Source organism: Meriones unguiculatus, chromosome 6 (assembly GCF_030254825.1).
Source record: "Meriones unguiculatus strain TT.TT164.6M chromosome 6, Bangor_MerUng_6.1, whole genome shotgun sequence".
Taxonomy (NCBI): domain Eukaryota; kingdom Metazoa; phylum Chordata; class Mammalia; order Rodentia; family Muridae; genus Meriones; species Meriones unguiculatus.
Genome location: NC_083354.1, coordinates 111,313,664 through 111,337,593, shown reverse-complemented (window position 1 = coordinate 111,337,593; position 23,930 = coordinate 111,313,664).

Sequence of the window (23,930 nt, the reverse complement as noted above, 5' to 3'; positions counted from 1 at the left end):
TCATAGTTTGGAAACAAAGTGATCAAGACTTTCAAATGTGACAGCAGAGTGAGAAAGCAGTGGGTCCTTCTGGGTATGAGTCCCGGGTGAGTTTACAGATCACAGGTCCGCACAGCCAGCCTTGACAGCACAGTGAAAAGGTACAGCATGTGAGTGACTGTGGGCATTGCTCAGCTACCCAAAGTTTCTGCAGACATCCCAGATAAACAATAATGTCCTTGTGATTTAAGTGTTTTCTTCCTAACAGCTGAAACCTTCACCTCACATCCCTGATTATATTTATTCCTGGGTATATTACAGCATAGGTCACTATTACAAGATATGACCTTTCATATTTTGTTCTTTCTATTTTTGTTACAGCCTGTGAATACAATAAACCTTTGTATAGTAATATTTTGTTTTGACTGTACTAAATTCTCTAATTGATCCTAGTGAATCTCTTAGATTCTCTTAGAATTTATTGTTTTTTATTTTAATAATAAAGTTTATAAATATCGCAAATTTATAACTATCATACCATATTGAGTTATGATAACGTTGAGTTTCTTTTCTTAATTCAGATGACTTTTTTCTGGTCTTACTACAGCTACTTTGTAGCTCCAGTGTAATTATGAATGAGCACTTGATTCCTGTTCCTGTCAAAGGGAATCCTGTTCACCACAAGTACAGGATTGGCTATAGAGTTTTTCTCAATTATTTTTTTTTCAAGTAGAAGAAAATCACTGATGGGAAATGGCTTAGCAGGTAAGGTATGTGCTGAAAGATTGATGAGCAAAGTTAAAGCCCAACACCCACAAAGTAGAAGAAAAGAAAGGACTTCTATGAGTTATCTTCTGACCTCCACATCTGTACAGTGGTATGCACTTGAACACACATACACACACATACACTTATATACACACACATGCACATATGAACATGCACACTCACATACAATCATACTCACATATGCATTCATACCTGCACACATATACACACACCCACGTACACACACACACACACTCACAGATATAAATAAGTAGCCACATTTAAAGGAAGAAAAAAAATCATAGATATTTTAATGTTCCTGAGGGTTTTCATAGTGAGAGAATGCGGCATAATATCAATCAGATAAACTTTCTGTATCTGGTGAAATAATCAAATGTTTGATGTCATTCACTGTCTTTATGGAATTCCATAAAAGTTGTAACTGTTAAGCATCTCCATTTTTCTGGGCTAACCCCATCATGATTATAAAGTATGATACATACTTGCAGAGAAAAAGACACATATATGAATCTAATATGAACAATTATTCCTTAAGCATAACACTATATTCCTTTCCTGTGATATTCCTATCTGGTTTTTGCTTTAGTGTATTCTTTTACATGCATGGGCATTTTGCCTTCAGGCATGTCTATGTACCAGGTGCATGCAGCGCCTGCAGAGGCCAAAACAAAGTGTTGGACTCCCTGGGGCTGGGCTTACAAATACTTGTGAGCCTCCCTGTGGGTGCTGGGAGTGAAAGTCAGGCTCTCTGCAAGATCAGTAGTCCTCTGACCTGCTGAGCCATCCCTCCAGCCATTCCTATCTCATCACGCGAGAAGAGTTGCTTTTATCACTTGTCCAATGTTCTGATTATTTAAATAATGTGTACTCGGAGCATGCTAGAAAATACAGGAATTATCTGTCTCTTCATGACAGATTGTGTGTGTGAGAGAGAGAGAAAGAGAGAACATGTGTGCAGCTGTGTATGCATGTACTTCTGGTCCTTCTGTGTGAAGGCCTGAGTTTCACTTCAATGTCTTCCTCAATCACTCTCCACCTTACTTTTTAAGATGAGATCCCTCTCTCACTGAACCCTAAGCTTGGTGATTTGGTGAAGTTAGTATCCCCTGAGCCTCAGGGATACAAGCATTTCGCCCTTACTGGGGCTGGAATGAAAGTATGTGCCACCGTGCCCAGCTTTTTTAACACAGGTGTTGGTCATTGAACTCAGATCTCATGTTTGTACAACAAGCTCTTTGCCAACTGAGCCATTTTCCCAGCCTCTGTTGAATTTTAAATTCACAATATCATGTGTTTAACTGGTTTTCTTTTCCTTACTTCAATAACTGCAAAGTGTATTTTTTCTAGAAAATATCCACTGCATATTAATTTTAATTATTACATACCTGATGTTTTACGTTATTATGGTAAAACTATTGATTATTCATTTTGTATATTATTTAATTGTTTAATAAGTAAGAGCTTGAGGTTAAGGCAGAACTGCAATAATTCAAGGCTAGTCTCAGATTTCATAATAAAAACCAATCCAGCCAGGATTATAGATGAGACCCTATCTGTAAGAAAATAAACAAATAAATCATATACAGTTATTATATAGAAAATGAGTATGATATTTTGATATATAAGTCTAGTTAGATACACAGATAAGTTAGACAAGCAGGCAGGTAGACAGATCGACAGAGTTAAGTTTTCAAACGTGTGAAATAAAATTTTCTATCCTATAAAAATAGTATAATTCTCCTGCTTCTAAGCACATACATTTGAATTTTCCCAGGTTATAACCCTCCTTAGTACATAAACTAGGTCCATGATATCCATCCTCCCTGCCTCTCACCATGACAAACACTCATAAGATTGGATGAGCAAGCAAATGAATGAAAATGAGTGAAAGAAAATTTCAGGGCATTTTCCTAGCTCTCCACTGCATAAGCTGTATGGCTACACACTTCAAATTCTATCATTTACTACCTTTTATTTCAATATGAGAATTAAAACCATCTGATTGGAGAAGTGGATGCAGCCAAAATTCATGTATTTTAAAGACTAATACAACTCACTATAAACGGTTCTTTCATTGCTTTTTATCATTTGGGTGACTTAATATCTCCAATGCAAATCTTGCTGCAGTGTGTTCAGAAAGTTTTTTTTCCCCCTTTTCCTGAAATTTGAACCTTTCTAACCACGTAACAGTTGCTAAGCGATTTGGAATGGAGATTAGCACCGATCTGGGCAGCACAAGTCCTCCTTTGTGTGCAGTAAACAGTCTACTTTTCATTTAGAAAATTAATATCCATGTCTGTGATGCTCACTAAGACTGTTTTGAAAATAAGCTAGATCTAATCCTCTTCTCTTTAATTTCTCGGAGACTGGCACCACTTGATCTGATTATGTAACGTCAAAATTGCAAGTTTTACCAGCTGAGAACACAGCCTGGCAGCGTCCTCGAGCTATAGAGGCCTTCGGCAATTAATAAAGCGCGCATGTCTCTGGCACTTTTGCAGCATTTGCTTATTTCTTTGAGTGTAGAGAGCTGTTGGGATGAGGTCAGAGGACAATCTTCAGACGTCCCAGGATCCAGTTCGGGTTGTCAGTTTGGCAACAAGGACCTTTCTTACCTGCTGGACCATCTCGCCCACCCAAGCTTCTGCCTCTTGAAGGAGGTTTCACGGTCAGGGAGACCAGGAAATCTTAATGTGTTACCTGAGACTTTCGAAGGTCACTCTGACTAATTTGTTTCCTTACAGATCACTCTCCCATTTTATTTGACAAAAACATACACTTCCCAGCCAGCCCCTTCACTAAAGACCAGAATTGTCTGTCCCAGGAAAGTGATCTCGGGGCTCTCATTTTCACTGGATACAATACTGTTAAAGGGAGCCCCTGGGCTCAGCTCTACCAAAGGGAAGCTCCCCACGGCCTCCAGCCCCTGGTCTCCTTGCTGGACTCACCTTTCTAGGGCTCTATGAATTCCTCTGACTGTACTCATCCTGTGAATTTCCACCACAAATTTCCACCTTAGCAACAAGCTTTCCTCTTTAGGAATATCCGTCCAAGTTTACTTTAGCATAACCACAAGAACACATCGATGCAAGCCGTGAAACTTCAGTGGCCACCGCGAAAAACTCTTTTCGCCTAAGATGTGGACTGAGAGCTAAGAACACAGAAAAAAGAAAAAAAGGGGGGGGGGAAGTGATTATTGAAAAGTGAGTTGTTAAAGATACAGTAGCTAGTATTTCACATCTCGGGAGTAGGTGTAGATATTAAAATACCACACGTGGGCAGGTAAGATGCTACAGCCAGTCTTCTTGCCCGGCTCCAGCTACTTTGTGTCAGCTTGACACAAACCCAAACACACCCGGCAAACGGGACTCTAAATCGAGGACCTGCTTCCATCGGAGTGGCCCAGGGGCACGTCTGTAGGACCTTTTGCAGATGACTAGTAACTGATGTTGGTGAGCTCAGGCCACTGTGGGTGGTGGCAAGTGGGCCTGGCTTGTGTGAGATAGCTGAGCAAGCCGGGGGAAACAAGCCAGTAAACAGCAGCGTTCCTTCCCGGTTTCTGCTTCCAACCCTTGCCTTGCCCGCTTGCGTTGGCTTCCCTCCTTGGTGGATTATAAAGTGTGCAATGAGATATACCCTTCCCTCTGCAGGATGGTTTCGCTCAGAGTTTTGTCACGGCAAACAGAGAAGCAAACTGGAACAGGGAACAAGCCCGGAGACCTGAGTTGGATCCCCAGAACCCACAACAGTGGAAGAAGAGAGCTGACTCCACAGAGCTGTTAAATGACCTCCACATATGCACCCCAACTCAGACACATGCACACACCATGCATGGACAGGCCTGCACGTGATGATTAATTAAGTGGTGATTTTTAAAATGTGTACCTTTTCAAACTTTATGGTTAAGAAACTCAGCAGGTTTTATGGAGTATTGGCTCTATAAATGACACTGATCCAGTTCTTGGGAAGAATATATAATTCATGCCCCTGATGACTTCATCTTCTGTTAAAATGGTACAGGATATCCTATAACCATATTTTAAAATATATTTTGGGACTGAGGATGTAGTTCAAGAATGGGGTACCTTGTACAAGGCCCTAGATTTGATCCTCACCCACGATAGATAGATAGATAGATAGATAGATAGATAGATAGATAGATAGATAGATAAATTTTAATTATTTTGGAGTCAACCACACACTTATAACAAAAAATAAAAAGCACATATACATTTATGGACTTCACAGTTCTTAGATTTTAGCCTCTACCTTGAGGGAGAAAAGGGCATTAAATTGCACCTAAAATAAACCACAAGAAAATGAGATCACAGTAGCATCAGTGACCAGATAGGAGCTAAGGAGCAATACACAGGGCTCCTCAAATGAAACTGTGCTGGCGGGGCTGGTTAGGTAATTTGTGGGATCACTGCAAAACTCAAGATGAAGCCACTTGCTCAAACACAGGAGTGAAGGACACTAAGACACAAATCTTTCTCCTTCCTTCCACATTCACTATTGACTAAGAGTGGTGTGGAGTTGTTGCTGTTGTTGCTTTGAAACAAAGTCTTGCTATACAGCCCTGGCTAGCCTAGAAATCACTAGGCAGACCAGGCTGGCCTTGAACCCACAGAGATCTGCCTACCTCTGCTTCCCACATGCTTGCGTTAAAAGTTTACAACTGGATAGTAATGGAATGTTTAGTTACTCTAATAATGTTCTCATTCCAGGATATCATTAACAGAACATTTAAACTCTAAATTAATTACCATGATTATGATGCTTATATTGTACAATGCCAAAAAAATCAACTAGAGCATTAACTCATGATCGATATGACTAAAAATTGCCCAATTTGAATTTATAGCTTGTTCAGAGCAATGAAAATACTGCACAAAACTAAATTAGGATATCTTGGGGCTAGGATGATGGCTCAGTACAAAAGCACTTGCCAAGGAGACCTGAGTTCAAGGCCATAAAAGGATGAAGGGAGATGAGTGAATGAAATTATCCTATGATACATCCCTTTTTTGCCTTTTCTTCTACGTAGCACATGCACACACAAGAATAAAAAGTTTAAAAAAAATTTTAAATAAATTATCTTTATATTTTGATGCCAACACTGAATATGCTCTCTTGAGTTTTGGCTAGCTAAGGATTTGAATGAGAAAGACTACCTTGCCTTGCTTCTCTGTACACAGGTGACATGAATAAGATAGGTTCTGATAGTTTGCCCTGATTATCCATAGTTGTTAGAACACCATTGTGTTCTTTCTTTCTCTGAAACAACTTCTGTTCAAAGTGGAAAGGGAAGCCTCGCATTCCCAGTCATGTGTGGGACACTCTTGGTGTGAGTGCCAGATTCCAGGTGGTTACAGGTCTGCAAGAGCAAGAGACACCATAGAGGCCAGATGCCAACAGTGAGGCCAAGAAGAGTGAGTGGATGAACGTGTCAGCCTCCTCTCCGAGAAGCACTGTCAGGTTCACATTTTAAGACACCTCACTTCTGGAGAAAAAATGATGATGAGTCTCACTAGCTTTCCAGCAAGGCCTTCTGAACTTGGGTTCTCCCTGAGCTCTGAGCCACAAACTCCCCCATGTATGCTGGCCTCACCTAAGGAACAACTAAGGGTCACCTGCTTTAACTGTGGAAGCACTGTTAGAAATCGTCAAAAATTCTGTGTGCAAACTTCAAAAAATTCTATCATTACTTGTCACCAAAAGCCCAAGGAAGACACACTGGGAACAACAATTCCTAGGTTTTCCTATTCCATTATTAGAAGAAGCTTTATCTTTTCCATTAGAATCATCAGCATTTTGGAAATGAGCCTTTAAACAAGTTCCATTATAGTCAAAACTGGTCCTTGCTAAGTTTCTTTCCAAACTTTTAATTACAGCAGTGTTATTAAGGAAGAAAAGGGAGAGAAAGAGTATAAAAAGAAGGGAAGGGAACTAAAACACACAGAATTAGAAAGAAAAAAACATTAAATCAAGTATTGTATAGTGATGTAATGAATGAATTACCAAACAGCCATTCCCCAGTACAATAACAAAAGGCCATGACTATATAGTTTGCTTTATTCTTATGAACTCTAAGTAGATCAGTCATCTACTCATCTCTGTGCTTATGCAGATAGGCTGAGAGAAGTCTGAATAAATATTAACTAAATTGACAACTGGGGTTATCTCTGAGACGTGAAACTTATAATAACTATTACATTTTTTTTCCTGTTAATTTAACTCCATTAGCCAAAAACAAAGGAAAATGTGACTAGGTATACAGCTGAGTAAGCTAGAAAATTTGTATTTTTTTAAGAGTACTTAAACTCACACATTTGTTAGTCACGGTTGTGTATACTTGCTTTCTCCACCAGAAAAACAGGAATGGAGATTACATATTTCTTTTTTTTAAAAGATATAAATAAAAGTATCATGCATTGGCTACAGGTTAAGTGTGAATTCTGGTAGGTACTGTTATAGGCATTTAGGGTGTATCTTAACTCTAGAATATTAATAGGTGATGTGAAATGTTATAAAACATAACTCAAGTTAGTATGGATTTTCTAATTCAGTTCTCTAAATCAAAGTCAGAGCACTATGGCAAGGGGGTGGTCAGAAACTTATGATTTCCTTTTGCAAAAAGCAGGAAGCTCCCGTTGCAGGTTATTTAACAGGAACAATTTCAATCAAGGTCTTACTATTGTTCCCAAAGATGTCCTTATTCTTTCAGAAAAAGATAAATGGTGGCAGTGGTCCCTGTTAGGATGGAGAATAATAAAAAGGAAAGTACTTCCTCACTAATTCCCATCTCCATAGAAACCGCTCAACTCCCCAAGCCTCTTGCCCCTAGCATCAGTCAACAGCATTTTCCGAGGTTAGGCGGTTGAAGCCAGGCGCCTGCCTTCTCTCATACTGGGATACCTTGAAGGATGAGTTGAAAGAACAAAAAAGGCTTGTGCCAAAATGTTAAAGAGCCCACTGCATCAAATTTAAATCTTCCTGTATTTTCAGGCTCATGTTTCTAAGAAACTGTGTTTTACGTGAGTTTCAAAGGGCCATGTGAAACGCAGCTGTTACCAGAGGGTAACAGATCCTGCGTACCCTTCCTGTCCCTTTCTGTTATTCGCTCTCAAATAGGGCATCGATAAGAATTTCTTCTCCTCCCTGCTTTTTAAAAATATGCCTGTCTTTAAAGAGTTCTGAGATGGTACCTGCTGTGTGAATAAGACCCTTTGGTGTAGATGCGATGGATGGGTCTGAGTTAGTCATTCCTCTCTCCCTTTGTTCCTATTCAGATTGCAGGCTGGGGGTGTTGTGGTAAATAGTCCAAGTCTGTTTGAAATTAATTTAACACAGTGGCTAATTGGATTTAATAATTACACCACAAGCTAAAAATGCATTGAGAGCCACTGACCTGAAAAAGAGTTATCAAGCTAAAAATCTAGGGTTTGTTGAATTTAAAGCCTGGATTTTAAAGATGATATAAATGAAATTCTAATCCTAGCTGAGAGGAAAGGGAAAGGGAAGGGGGGTTGGGGGGATGGGAAGGAGGAATGAGGGAGGGAGGGAGAGAAAGGAGGTAATTTAAATCCACATGAATGAAATTAAGAAATTTGTATTTCTTAAATATTCTAAACTATTTTAATGAACTGTATTTGGGAACTAGTTTTCCAATGTTGCTCACTTCCTGTTTTACAAATAACGAGACTGAAGTGTAGATGTCTCACTCAGAGGTACAGACATAGTGCCTTCAGACAAATGAGGAACAAACAGGAGGGCTGGGCTAGATAAAACAAATGAGCGTGGTTGGGACAGTGGCCACCATGATAGTACATGTTTCTTTAGTTCGACAGAACAGCTCTGCTCTGATTTAAAAAAAAAAAAAAAGATCTAGCAAAAATATCCAGTCAACCGATTGTCTTTTTTTTTTTTTTCCTTTACTTTTCAGAAGCAACTATAAGTCTGTACTTGAAGGTGCAATTGTCTGGTATTCTAAATACTACAGGAAAAAAAAAAGACACACTATCTGTTGACACTTGTCCCTAGCCACTAGTTTTTCATCCCTACGGAAATGGATTCCTAAAGGGTCAAACAAACAGTGCAACCCGGCATTGGAGGATAGCTACAGTTCCTTGGGCCTCTAGAGCAATGGCTGCCTCTATCTTGGCTTCCCACTGCTTCACGTAACAGCAACTTCACACCTGTGGTCATATACCAGTCTGGAGCATTTCTTCACAGTAGTTTTCCATCCTCCTTTTACAAAACCCTTGGCAATTAAAGTGTCCCAGCAAGAGAAAAGCTAACGGCTTAGTGAACACGCAGGAGCCTTATACGTATATGTATGCCCTCTACAGCTGATCAACAAAATAAGCCAACTCAGTGTGTGTTTTCACTACGCCTGTCATTAAGGAAAGGTAAAAATAGCAAGTTTTTCAAGTCTACATCAGCAATGTTGATACTGCGCTTCCTGGAAAACGCTTAGGTGCGGGCTCTGAGTAGGTTTAACATCTAAAGCACCAGCTACGCTCTCACTGGCAGAAAGTCGCTTTCTACCTCTCTATGTGGCCATTATTTGCTGCTGGCTCTTCCCGCAGCAGGTCTCCAGGCAACGTTTCTCCCATCTTTCCCAGTTTCCTGAGTGGCAAGAAACCCCGAGGCGACAAAGTGCAGTTGAGAGGTCCCTGAAAAGGTAGCATTATTTTCTGCAGGCTTGAAATTCCACACTTCATTTCCTCACATTCCTTGAAATTCGACCCCTTAGAAATGCATCCTGGTTCACTTGCTGACCCCTTTTCAGGTGGGGAAACCACCTTAGAGGACAGCACCCTAGGGTGGATTTATTTAACAGTTGGCTTTATTGGAGAGCTGATGAAAACTGCTTGAGCCTCCAGAAAAGAATGCAGAGGAAAGATCCCCAGGAGCTGGGTCAGTTTAGGTCACAGGCCTTGAGACTTAGAAAGTTGACGAATCAAATAGCAGAAATACTTGGAGCTGCTGCTTGTGACAGACAAGATAAGAAAGAAAGTTGACAGTGATGGTCCCGGGACATTATGTTCATTCTTCTACCTTGTATAAGAACCAGTCAGGACCAAACATCTTTGCCCACCCCCTCGGAGAAGTTTCCAAGTCCCAAAATTTTTTTTTTCATCTACCTATTTTCCTTCTCTCCCATCAATCACTTACTCATCAGGAGTTGGTAATTACTCTTTAGTCATTTACACTGAAATTCCATGGCAGCTAACAGAAGTTGGTTTTCAAATCATTAAAAAGATCAGTTTTGGTTTTTCCATTAAGATTCAAACCAAGAAAAATCCTTAAATTGATTTCCCAGGCCTGCTTAATTCATTTTTTTTAATTAGTTAATGATTTTTTTTTTTTTTTCAGAAACGTCTCCATATTACTATTACACAGCAGGAGAAAGAAAAGGCTCTCCACTCTGTTATTTTAATGCCGATAAATGTGGAAGCCACAATTCATAAAAAGCGGTTGGATTCTCTACTTTAAAGGGTGTCTTTTTGCCCTGGGTGGCAGCTCATCCTGTACTCACCCATTAGAGCAATGTGTTCCCAGAAGCTGTGGCCTTTCTCGTTTCTTTTCTTTCCTTCTCTGGCTTTTGGTGAAATAACTACGAACTTGGCTGTTACAGTGAAAATTAATTTGGAAGGCTGGATGTGCAAGCATGCACACCAGACTTCAGGTCCTGAGCATGCACAGGAACAGGAAAAATCCGAGGCTGTTTTCTTGCACCTGCCATCCTAGGACTGGGAAGCAAAGACAAGAGGATCCTTGAAGCTCTCTGGCTGCATCTGCGAGTTCCAAGCTCACTGGGACAACCTGTCCCAAAAGATAAAGTAGAGAGAGGGAAAGGAAGAGCCTAGCACTGACCTATAGCCTACACACACACACACACACACACACACACACACACACTCATAAGTACATAAATGATCACCTGCACACATACACACACACACACAAATTTGAAAATAATAAATTTCATGGTTTCCCTCTTTCTTTTAAAAAGAAAAATTATTATAGGCTGGGAGTATGGTTGAGTAATAGGGCAGACACTTAGCACGCACAAGACCTTTGGCTCAATCATGGACACCAGGGTCATACAATAAATAAAATGAATGATAAGTAATTTATTAGATGCCAAGGACATGCATAGCACTGTATTTTACTAGCATCTTGGGAAGCAAAGATGCATAAAACTCTATTGTGCTTAAAAGAATATATCCATATATCTACATACACTACTAAACATTTCAAGAGTTGTTTTGTTGTTGTTGTTGTTTGTTGTTGTTCAATCTGGAATGAAGACATCAACAACTTGTCCTACCAGACAAGAGTGGAGAATAACAAGTTCACTCACCACCTGCTATCCATGAAAGACTATAGAGAATTCACAAGAGTCAGAGCAAACCACATGCAGTGGGTTTAAATAAAGGAGGGCTGGGGTGTGAGCTCAGGACTTGAGCACTTGCTTGCTGTGAACAGGTCACTAGAATCTTCCTAGAACCGAAAGTGGGGAGAGTGGCGGCTCATGATGCTGTACTGGAAATCCCCTGGCAACATGACAAGATGGGTTGAGATGGTGGTCTGAACCTAAGGAAGACTGGAGTTCAAAACCCTTGATGGCCATGCTAATGGAGTTGCAACTGCTGAAGAAAATTGCGAGTCTTTGGCAAATGGTGACACCAAAACTGTATTCTAGAATACTCTTCCTAGTGCTGGGTCGTGAAAGTGAGGGGAGACAGGCTGTAGGTGCTCCGTTGCATTGGTGTAGTTCATATATTTGCCTTCAATGGCTGAGCCTCCTCTCCAGCCCAGCATTCATAGATTTTCTTTCACTAAAGAACGCGGAGGAAGGTGAGATTTCCCTGCTCAGTAGAGATACAAGCCCAGGTGGGAAAAGGTAAATTATTTACCTAATGATAAGTATCAAGTAATAGACTGAGGAATCAAAGCAGAGCCTCCTGTTGTGTACTGGTCTCTGGACTCTCCTCAAAGGCAGCAATACCACACAGAGACACTCAGCAGCTGGCCTGACACCACACATAATGCCTTGCATCCATTTGCTCTGCACCCGTCAATCAAATTTGGAAAGGATAAATCTTATAAACAGTCAACTGAGGCCTGAAAAGGCCAAGCAACTGTACATGAACAGACTCTTTAATCACAAACCTGAGCCTCACAGCCAGCTCCATGTGATTCTGAAGGAATTATTATGCCAAAATTCTTTCCAACGTTTAAGGGGGGGGAAAAAAAAAAAAACACCAAACCAAAACAAGACAAAAAACAGCAGCATGCCATCAGTCTGCCACAGGAGGAGTGCTCGGGAATGCTGCTAAAGGCTGAGTGGACGTGCATGTCACATAGTAAATTAGTGGCACAGTTGTACCTAGAAAGAAAGCAGGTCCCCTCTAGCAGAATTCTTCCCATGACCACACTTGGCAACAATCTACTTAGAACCCGACTTAGACAGATGAAGCTGTCAAACTCCAGGGGAGAAACGTTCCAGAATGTCACGAGCTATGTTGCAATTTCTTGCCTCTGAGTTTAATCTTTTTAAACTTCACCTCTTTTCCGGTACACAGCCAGGGCAGTGAGATGGCTTGGGCAGACACTGACCCTTTAAAGCACCTAATAATCAGACCAAAAATGTCCAGCAGTGGCCACTGAACGCTACATGAGGTAAGAATAGTCTTCCGTGACATGGGAACAGCAAAGCTGAATCAGTGTTGAATTTTTCACATAAAATGAGCTCAGGAAAACAGGCCAAGAAAACACTTAGCAAAGGTGGCTCTCATTTCATAACTTACTTCAAACATTACCTAAAGTCCAATTTCTCCTGAAGAAGGAAAAAAAAAAAAAAGTCTAGAAAAATGTGATTACACAAGGAAAATGAAGGTATATAATGAGAAGACATTTGTCTTGCAGGAATTTAACTACAAGATAATTAAATTCAATGGGGTGTGTAATTACACAAAAAAACCGAAATTTAACCTCCCTGGAAATCTCCCCTCTGCTGCCTTAGGGGAATGAGCTAGACCCTGGCTTTTTTCTTGCTGGTGTTTTCTCTATTAATCTAGTCAGTATTTCCAACAAAAGAACTGTGTTTTAGCCTTCAAGCTGATTTCACAGCTTCTGAAATTTCCATGTAGGGGAAGCATCTAGTCCATAACTGGATGGAACTTTCTGGTACCCTCCTGTGGCTGGAGGCACAGCGCTATAGCCCTTTCACTGTGGTCCACAGAGCCAAGACTAGGAGCGCCCACTGACCAGAAGCTTTTCTAAATGAAGGTGCTAAGCTGATGAGAATGACCTTTTTATAAAACTATGAATTTCAGATAAATCTCTTCAAACATGCTGTAATGGACAGAGCATGCTTTGGAGAAAGCGTTATTTTGTAATCAACATGTTTTATCAGCATTTAGTCGCTTACTAAAACTGTAAAGCAACAGGGAAGGAAGCTCTTTTGGATTATTTTTGTTTTTGTTTTTGTTTTATTCTCTAAATGTTGTGATCCCCATTTATATTTATACTTAAAAAGTATTCTGGCATGCTTGGTTCTTCACAATGATACCAGTATTTTTGGGAAGAGAGTCACTATATTATGCCAGTAATTTTTATGCCCTAGTAAGGGGAACAGGGACTGTCACTGACATGAACTCAGTGGCTGGCTCTTTGATCACCTCCCCCTGAGGGAGGAGCAACCTTGCTAGCCCACAGAGGAAGACAATGTAACCAGTCCTTATGAGACCTGATAAGCTAGGGACAGATGGAATGGGAGGAGGACCTCCCCTATCAGTGGACTTGGAGAGGCTCACGGGAGGAGATGAGGGAGGGAAGGTGGGATTGGGAGGGAATGAAGGAGGGGGCTACAGCTGGGATACAAAGTGAATAAACTGTAATTAATATAAAAAATATTTAATTAAAATAATAATAATAATTTTTATGAACCCTGTTGCGTATCCATGGGTTGATTGCTTTATAATCAACAAAGGTGCAATTGCTTGTTTTCTGGCTAAGGTTTCAGTGTAAGAGGTGTGTGGCAGGAAGTATGGTCTCTTAAGGAGCTTTTTGTTAGCTATTATTTTTAATTATGTGTAGATGTGTGTGTCTGTATATGGGTGTGGGTACCACATGCAAGCAGGTTCCAGAGTCGTGAGAAACCCCAAAGCTGGAGTTACAGATGGCTGTAAACCACCTTGAGTAGGTGCTGGGAACTGAACCCAAGTCTACTGGAATGCTCTTAAGCAGTAGAGAGAATTAATCTTAATCCAGGCCCGGGAACTCTCTTTTGTGATGTGAGAGCAACAGGTTCCCAAGAGCAGAGAGCCTCGGAGATGTTCCCTGTGGCCAGCCACTTCCCTTACTATTTCAAAGCATTCTAAACAGAGGGAACTATGAGCTACACAGCACTAGTGCCACCAGCAGCAAATGTTCAGATACCGTATCTCTTGCTGTGATCTGCGTACTGACTCTGGCCAGGTGAAAAGACTGGTGACAATGGGAGAGGCACGGAATGGTTACTACATCTGCTTTCCCGATGAGCAGACTTAGGACACTTCAGGGATCCTCCTCGTTGCTGCACTGAAGCTGACACATTCCTCCCACACTGCCCTGCACCATGAGCCATGGGTCTTCTGAGACGCCTAAGCTGAACCCAGGCTGTGAATTCAGGAGAGCTGAGAAACTTCCACTTTCCTCCCTCCCTAGGATAAGGAGACAAGACTGAACACTGAATCAAATGGCTATATGTCTTAGGCGCTTGGTGAATTCTTAAGATAATGATCGTGATATGATGATGATGACGGTGGTGGTGGTAGTGGTGGTGACGAGGATGATGGTGATGATTATGATGATTATCCCTAAGTTTGCAATATGCTTTCATATTACAGGTGTTATGATATATTTAAAAATATCCACACATATGACAGATTTGATATGAAAGATGTTTATTGGATGGAGATGGAGAGGGAGAGGGAAGGAGAGAGAGAAGTAAGAGGCAGGGGTCTTTTTATCCTGGCCCCTGGCAGTGGTGATATCACAGGTAACTAAGCAATCTAGAAGTGGGCTAGAGCATCAAATTGTGAACTAACAGCAGAGGCATTGAAGGCCCAATAAAGGAAAACTATTTCCTTCACGTCAAAAGAATAGACATCAGAAGAAGATGAAGAGAGAGAAATGGGTGGGAGATGTGTGGGGAGAGCAAGGTGGGAGATGAGAAGGCTGGGAGAGAAACGGGAAACCTTGGGGGAGGGAGCATCTCTGGGACAAGCTGGAGACCTGTGACAAGGTAAGCTCCTGTGAGGATATGGGGTGACTCTAGCTGAGACTCCTGGCAGCGGGGAACATGGAGACTAAAGCAGCCGCCTCCTAGCCGGGCAGGACTTCCAGTGGAGGGAAGGGACATCTAAGACTAGAATTAAGAGCTTTCTGGAGTAGCTTCTCCCATGGGTGGATATGAAGCCCAATGGACAAAGACTGACCTGTAGGGTCTGTGAATGTGCTGCTATAATTAATGCTCAAATGGTCTTCCTCTGGGAATCCCAAAGGGCTTAAGGATTAATTCAGTTGCAGAATTAGGATCTCACTGTGATCCTCTTTAGGAGAAAAAAAAAAGAGTAGGAGCTTGGGTTTAGAGTAAGACCAATAGGTCTTGATGAAGCTTTTTCTCTCGCTCCATCCACTTTGAGTGAGGACTTTTTTGCTTTGATGCAAGAAGGTCTCATGAAGGAGGAAGAAAAAGATTCTGTGTTCTGTTGGTGTACAAGCATGCATTTAGTGACCTGTCCCACAGGATATATCATGCCAAAGCTTGATCTTTGAGGAAAAGGTTGGATTTCATTCTACAGAGGATGGTTAAGAGCCTTGCAGAGAGGTGATCTAATGGCATGGTCAGCTAATCTTAGGTTAGTGAATCCACATGCTCTTCTCAAGAGGCTGCACCCACTGCTCCTGCAGGCCGTGAGCATGAACTGCAGAACGTTTAACAGAAAACTAACACGGTTTGTCTACTCCTCTCTCCTTCCCCACTTCCTCCTTCTCCCCCCACCCCCACTAGCCTCTCCCCTCTTCCTAGTGAAAATCATGATTGAATTACAAGCACACACTAGTTGCCAAACAGATATCAACTTACTGTTTTCTGACTACAGGACATCTGTGTGTTCCGGGCAGTTGAACCTGCAGTTGCTCCTGTGTACTCCCTACACAACAGTGTGTCCATTTATCAACCCAGTCAGAGAATTTCTCATGCTAGTGCTAGGGTATGTATGATCCACAAATGCTGCTGTTATTTTTCACTCATGAGTATCTCCAGCTAGACACAGCATTTTCACATACAGTTTTAGATGACTTAAAACCAGGTGACCAGGGTTCCTAATAAGCACCTTTTAAATGACTTCATTCTGAAACAGTATTCTGAAGGGTGTACTTTTGTTCTTCGGTGTTTTCAGAATTTTGAACTGTTACATTTTTCTTGATTTTCAGAAATTAAAGGCGAGCTTCCCGGGCAATGGCTTTCCATTGCCTGCAGGATAAAGGCCAGCAATGTCTAAGAGAGCCAGCCTGGCTGTATGTAGAGCTATATGCTTCAGCCCCGCTCCTCTATCACACTTCCTGCCTTCCCTGCTCTAAGCTCTTGCTCATGCCAAGGGCATGACAACAAGCACTGAGTCCCCATTCACATACTTTGTCCATGCAAATTACTTGTGAATATCACTCTACTTAAATTTCCAACCAACTCTAGGAAGTAGGAATCTCTGTTTTCTGAACAACAACAAAAACAAAAAAGCTGAGTTATGAAAAGCTGTGTCATAGGTCACAGGGCACAGAAATGTCAGAGTGAAAAAAACTTCTTCTAAATGTAGTGAGTATCTTAATTGTTGGCTGGTGGAGAAGGACGGGTCCTAACAAAGACTTTCCACACTGTAGTCAGGTGTGGGCACCTTTCTCTGAACCTTAGCAGATGGCATCACTCATTCAAATCCACTTGGGGTCACATGTTGTGGATGTAAACATGTTTTTGTTTTGATCCCAGGTGTAGGATATGGGATTGATTCAGACGGCCCACAACAGCAAACTATTTACCTCGTGTGGGCTCTGAGAGGGGCTCTTTTCCAGCTGAAGATAGTTTAATTCTGAGGACTCTGAGAGGGAATAAAGGCAGAGCCCAGCGAGAGAAAGAGGGGGTCTTTCCACTGCTACTTCGGTTGGTGTTGATGCAGAGTGATGAGAAGAAGTTGGAGATATCCTGAAACAAAGATTGGACTTGCCCCAAGGAACCCGATGATGCTAACGAGCAGGAAGTATCCTCAGAGAACTCTGCCCTTTCTCCCCACTAATCTCCTTTCTCTCCTACTCTCTTTTGGGGTGTTGGAAGGGATGGTCTGGGGAAGGAATGTAAAAGAAATGTAAATGTAAAGAGTTTAAAAGTATGCCTACAGTTACACAACAAGGACTTGTTTCAGCAAAAAGTAAAAACAGTAGCTGAACCCTGATCTCTGAAAAGGAAAGAGAAACTCGTTTTCCCAAAGTCTGAGTTGCCAAAGCAGAACAGACTAGTCACTTTTATTAATCTGTCCAGATGTCACGAGCCCTTGTATCACCAAGCTTGGTTTCTACTTCCTCCATGAAAAATCTGATGATCACCTCTGTCCTCAGAATTGTTAGCACGATAATCACTACCAATTTAACTGACTAATGTTACTCTCTCAGAATCCTTTATCACTGAAAGGCACTATAAACTCATGTGTTTTTTCATCTTTGTGACATATCACACAAGTATGCAACAAATGTTCTAACATCTTTATGCATTTCATGTAGTACACTACCTTGAAGAGTATTTCAAAGAGGGGTGTGTGAGTGCTTGTGTGTGCGCACATGTGTCTGCACACAGGGAATTCAACCCAGGCCCTCATGAATACCACAAAGCCACTCCTAACTCCAACTGGTAAATTGACATATGAAGTCAGTCTCTGGGGTCTTGATTCAAGCCCACAGTGACAAGCCCAACAGTACACCCCCTACTCTTATATAACACCTCAACTGAAAACAATGAAGGATGTTAATTGCAGAGATATCTAAATTTCAAAGTGTGTTAAATAAACCAAAAATTCAACAAAAATGTGGTAAAGGTAATGTGATATTCACAAAACAAAGAAGCACATATCAGATCGTACCAGATGAGGATGAGGATGAGAGTGCAGTACGGAGGTAGACCCATAGACACGAGGACAAGTGATGTTTCTGACGAAGATGTCGAGGGAAGTCTCGACATTTTTTCATTTGATTAAAACTACTCTGCCTCTGCAACACCCCCCAATCAAGGGAATTAAATGAAAAAAGTCATTATTTCAATAAGAGTACAAGACTAATTAGATATGCAAGATTTTAAAACAGAGTAATGTCACGCAAAATAAATTTAAAATGGCTTGCTTAAATCTAAAACTAAAATCCTCTAGGATAAAATGGGAAAATACTTATAAACTAGGCCGGGTGAAAATTGCCTAGAAAATACAAAGCATAATTTGCCTGGGCATGTGTGCACACCTATAAGCCCAGTACTCAGGAGGCTGAGACAAGAGGATCAAGACCAGTGTTAGATCGATAGCAAGATCTGCTTTGAGGAAAGGGGCCATGGATTCAAAATCATAAAAGAAAAAAAAATAATAACAAAAGAACATGACAAAAATCTTAAGACTTCTATCCAGGGGTAGTGGGGTAGTGGTGCAGGCTTAGAATCCCAGCATTTAGGGTATGAAGCAGGGGGACCATGAGTTCAAGCCCAGTTTGGGCAACCTAGTAAGCTCTAACTTAGCCTGGCCTGCATAGTAAGAGCTTGTCTCACTAAATAAATGAAAGCATAAACAAATAGATATCTAGACAGATGATAGATAAATAGATGGATAGATAGATATCTGCCTCATTGAGTGAATAGGCAATAAACACATTGATGATAAATTGAGCCACAAATGTACAAATTGAGATATTTCCAATGTACAAAAGTAATGGAGAACCTGTATCTGTATGCTACACAGAGCTCTGAAAAGTGTAAGACAGAGAACCCAACAACAAACATAAGCAATAAAAGCCACAGGATGAGAGGAAGATACACAGTGGAAACTTCGAGAAAGATCACTAAGCATCAGGAAGTTGCAAATTAAAGAAACTCTATGACGCCATCAACACCTGTGGGAATGGTTAGAACTTTTAAAACCCCCAACAAGAGCTGGGTTTAAAGGGGAATATCTAAGGGAAATGAGAAATTGTATAATCACTTGGAAAAAGTTCAAGGTTCTTTTTAATTTATTTTTTATGTGTCTGAGCATTTTGCCTGCATGTATGTATGTAAACCACCATGTTTGTGCCTGGTGCCCTTGGGGGCCAGAAAATGGTGTCAGGTCACTTGGAATTGTAGTTATAAGAGGTTGTAAGCCCATTGTTTGGGTGCTGTGTGCTGAACCCAGGTCCTCTGTAAGAGAAGAAAATACTCTTAACCACTGAACCATCCATCTCTCCACCTCTAGGTTTGAGTGCCTTCAGGAAATTAAATCCACCCCTTACTCTATGATCCAGGAGTATTTTCAATAGGTGCTCATAAAAAAGAAACGAGAGCAATATACACAAATATAGAGCTGAGCTGCACATAAATGCTTATAATGTTAGAGCTAGAGTGTTGCATTTCTCTAGCATATGTGAGACTGTAGGTTCGACCACAGTACTACCAAAAACAAACAAGTACGGTTTTATTAAGAAAAGTTCTTCCACTAGGGAAAGAATAAAGGAACTGTCAGCATGATGGAATACTACCCACCATAAAATTATGACACTTGCAAAAAGGACAAATGTCAAAGCATGATGCCAAGTGGCAGAAGACCGTCATGAAGGCTTCCTACTATGTGATCCCATTTCCATCTGACACTCTGGAAGAGAAATACTTAAGGCACAAATCAGATCAGGGTTTATTAGGAATAGACGTAGACAGAAGGACCTGACCACAAAGCAGCAAGCAGCAAACACCCAGAGTGATAGAACAGTCTCGTTGAGCATGGTGCTGGCTACTAAGCTGTGAAAAACCCATCAATCCACATTCCTAAAGTATATTATACCACATGGAAATTATATCTTCTTTTAAACATGGGAGATCTGGCATCCCAAAGAAAGATGTAGGGGTTGAGGCTGGCTTAAGCTAAGCTAACTCAGGGACAGTGTTACAGGGATCATGAAGGGCGTCCGTGAGAATCATCCCTTGGCTCGGTTCACTGATGAAGTCAGGCTAAGAACAGTCCTCGGCTGTTCCCCACCCACCAAGATAGTGTGAGTGGATAGAAACATCACTTCCTGAAAGCAGGTCAGTACTAATCAGAAGCATTGGGTTAGTTCCTAAATTTCAGGGTACAAATGTTACTTTATAACTATACTACTATTCTCTCCCTCTCTCTTTCTTTCTCTCCGTGTGTGTGTGTGTGTGTGTGTGTGTGTGTGTGTGTGTGTGTGTGTGCGTGTGTGTGTGGTGTTAGCATGCACATGCATGACAACAGAGCACATGGAAGTCAGGGAAAAATGTTCAGCAATTAGTTCTGTCATTTTGTCTTGTTCATCTCTGGTTGTTTCTGCCATACTGTGGACTCCAGGCCAGCTGGCCTACAAGCTTCTGGGCAATTCTCCTGTCTCCACCTCCTACAGATGTGCACCATCACATCCAACTTTTCATGTGGGTTCTGGGAAATCAAACTCACCCTGTCAGAGTTACGTGGCAAATGCGTTTACCCTCGGAAGCCGTCTCACGGTTTCAACCCTTCCAGGTCTACCATTACAGAGCCACAAGGTTATGTTATGTGTGGCCTACACACAGCTTTAATTGTGCCAAGTTCAGTTTCTGTGACACGATGAAATTGTCACTATTCGTGACTCCAATAAGATAGCCTCCTTGTCACTGTGACTGTCAATTTTCTGTAGCTCTTGCTCATATTATAAAATGACAGCAGTGTTGCTAGCTGTCTGGTTGTGGGCTGGCCAATCAGATCACATGGTAATCAAACTGCCAAGTGCTCTTTAGATATTCAAAGTGTTCATGAACCAGATATGTTGGCTTACACTTGGAATCCCAACACTTAAAGTTGGCATGGATGGCTTAAAAGCTCAAGGACAGCCTTGACTGTAGGCTATATGGCAGCTTTTGTAACACCCTGAGCAACAAGAGATCCTTTTTCACTGTGTGCTCATGCAATGTGTGTGTATGTGTGTGAGTATGAGTGCGCTGACTTTTCCTAGATAGACTGCATCAATTATTCACAGATAAAGAGGGCAATGACAAGATAAGAGAAATAACTTTTTCAACCCCAGCTCAATGAACCAATGGATTTATTGGGGTTACAAGAAGATAGGTGAGGGATTACATACAGAAGCATGAATGGTTTCCTACAGGAGAAAGAGTGACTTGGGCCGTTGGAGCAATAAAAGTCCCATTCTGGTATGAGTGACAGTTCACAAAAGCGGCATCAGTGGAGTCCCCAGTGCCATCTAGATGCTATCTACAGGCAGCTACACCACTCCATCTCCCTCCACAAGGGAATGTTCTGTTCTGGAAGAAACAGTTCCACAACAAAATCATGTGGCTTAAAAATGCAGAACAGGAAACTGGTAAAAATCACTCAATAAAGTACGTTAGTGCAAAAATGAGGACCTAAGTTCAATCCCCCAGCTCCCATGCAAAGAGCAGCACTCAGCGGCACAGTATTGTAACTCCAGTGATGGTGATATACCAACAAGCAGGTGCCTGGAACTGGCTGGCCAGCCAACCTTGCATTATCAGAGAGCCCCAGGTCCCAGACAGAGATCTTGTACCAGTAAAAAAAAAAAAAAAAAAACAACAGTAGATGACACCTGAGGAGGAATGGCATGGCACCTAAAGGTGATTTCTGCCTTCTCTGTAGAGCTATGCAATTATACACACACACACACAAACACACACACACACACACACATGAAGGCACGCATGCACATACACAATCAAAATGACTAGATAGTCCACTTAAGATATTTTCTTCTGTTTTAATGCTTTGAGTATTTAGACACTAAAAGAAATGACTGCATAATTGAGGATCACACCACGAGAAAAAAACCAGGCTATCTAACAACAACAATAACAAAAAAAAGGGGGGGGGGGGAATAAGAGCAGTCATCTCCATAAAATTTTTAAAAAAAATAGAATAAATGATGTTGTGAATAAAGCCCAAACCAGATGACCTGAGGCAGGTACAAGGTAGGCTTATAGGGCAGTGTAATAGCATTTCAAAAACATGCTGGTCCACAACGTCAAAACCCATCATGAGCTGAGTGGTGGTGGCGCACACCTTTAACCCAGCACTGAGGAGGCAGAGGTAGGCAGAGGTCTGTGAGTTGAGTCCAGCCTGGTCTACAGAGCAATTCCAGGGCAGCCAGGGCTCTGTTACATAGAAACAGAAGAAAAAAAAAAAAATCCACCATGAAGTCATGACTGAAAATTGTTCACTACATGTGCCAATGCCGTCATGGTACCATCGATTCCATCTAATTTTCATTGAAATTTATAGCTAAAGATCATATTGCTCTACGGGGAAAAATGATAATTCTTGAAATAAACAGTCCCAGAAAAGGAGGGAAAAGGACTGAACTGTAGCTAGAGGAAATATAATGGTGAGCAGCTGATCTTAGATGGTAACACTTGAGGAAACTCCTGAACTTGGGCAAATTGCAAGCAACCAGCAAGAGGTCACAGGTACCAAAGGGAGAAGAAAAGCTGAATTGAATAAATCCCCTGGAGGAGGCAGACAGATGAATTGGAACTGAGTCAAAACAGCAGACTTTGAATGTTTTTGTGTATATTCATTAACCCATTGGACTGGACACTCTTTTATATCCCTTTCTTCACATAAGCTATATTTTTGGAGTTCGGTTGAATTTAGCCATCATAGGAAGTTGGTGAAGAGGTGATAGGTGAGTCTTTGTTACCTAGCCAACATTTATCTCCTTTGAGTTCAAAGTTAGTAAACCTGAAGCGAATCCAAATAGAAGTCCTTATTTTGACCACCTTTCATAGTGATAGCCACACACCATGTTGGCTCTGACTTCGCATTCCCTTGATGGTAAGCATTAAGGGATGTCAAACAGGTAGGGTGCTAGAAACGTGTCTTATCTTCTGGAAAAGCACCAAAGTGGAGCATACATGTGGAGAGTGTCTTATTTGTTCTGGAAATCCCCGTGCCTGCTTGCACTTCCACCTTCCTTTACAAAAGCAAGACTGTTGTCTAAGCATTGGAGCAACCCAGCACATTGTCCAAATTAACAACCTCCGGTGTTTATAAGACCAGTCACTAGCCAGGTGTGGTAACCCTCGTCTTTAATCCCACCGCTAGGGAGACAGAGACAGGCATAGCGTGTTGCAGGCCACATAGTGAGGCCCGCTCTAGAAACATAAAAAAATGAATCACTAAACCGGGAATATAAGTACATCATACTTACAGAGTCATAACGCAGAATTAGCAAAAGGCGGGCAACCCGAACCCAGCCAGAAGATCGCTTTCTTGCCATTGTGGTTAATGTCCAGCTTTTTAAATGATTTAATCTTATCCAAATTCCACCCCCTTTCCCTTTTTGAACGCGACTCTCCCAAAGCAAGCAGGCCTTTCCATTAAACCTGCCCTACAGCTGTTGTCGACTCAGGAAAACAAACATGATGGATGACCATAAACAACAAAAAAGAAGCCTCTGAACTGTTCATAGACATCAAGTTTTCATCATCCCTTCCTCTTCCATGATCAGTATCTACCAGCTGCAGCATCAAGGGCTCCTGACGCGGCCTGTGTTTGACAGCTCTGGGTGTCTAGTGAATGCTGTGCTCACGTCTGACGTGTTCACTGGAAAACTACAAGTGGTTGTTTCCTAATACCCCAAGGACACATCATTTTGCTCACTTGTTTTTCACTCTTCATGGGAATATAGACAGGAAAGAATCTTTTTTTTTTTAAGATTTTGTTTATTATGTATACGTGTTGTGCCTGCATGCCAGTAGAGAGCGCCAGATCTCATCATAGATGGTTGTGAACCACCATGTGGTTGCTGGGAAATGCACTCAGGACCTTTGGAAGAACAGCCAGTGCTCTTAACCTCTGAGC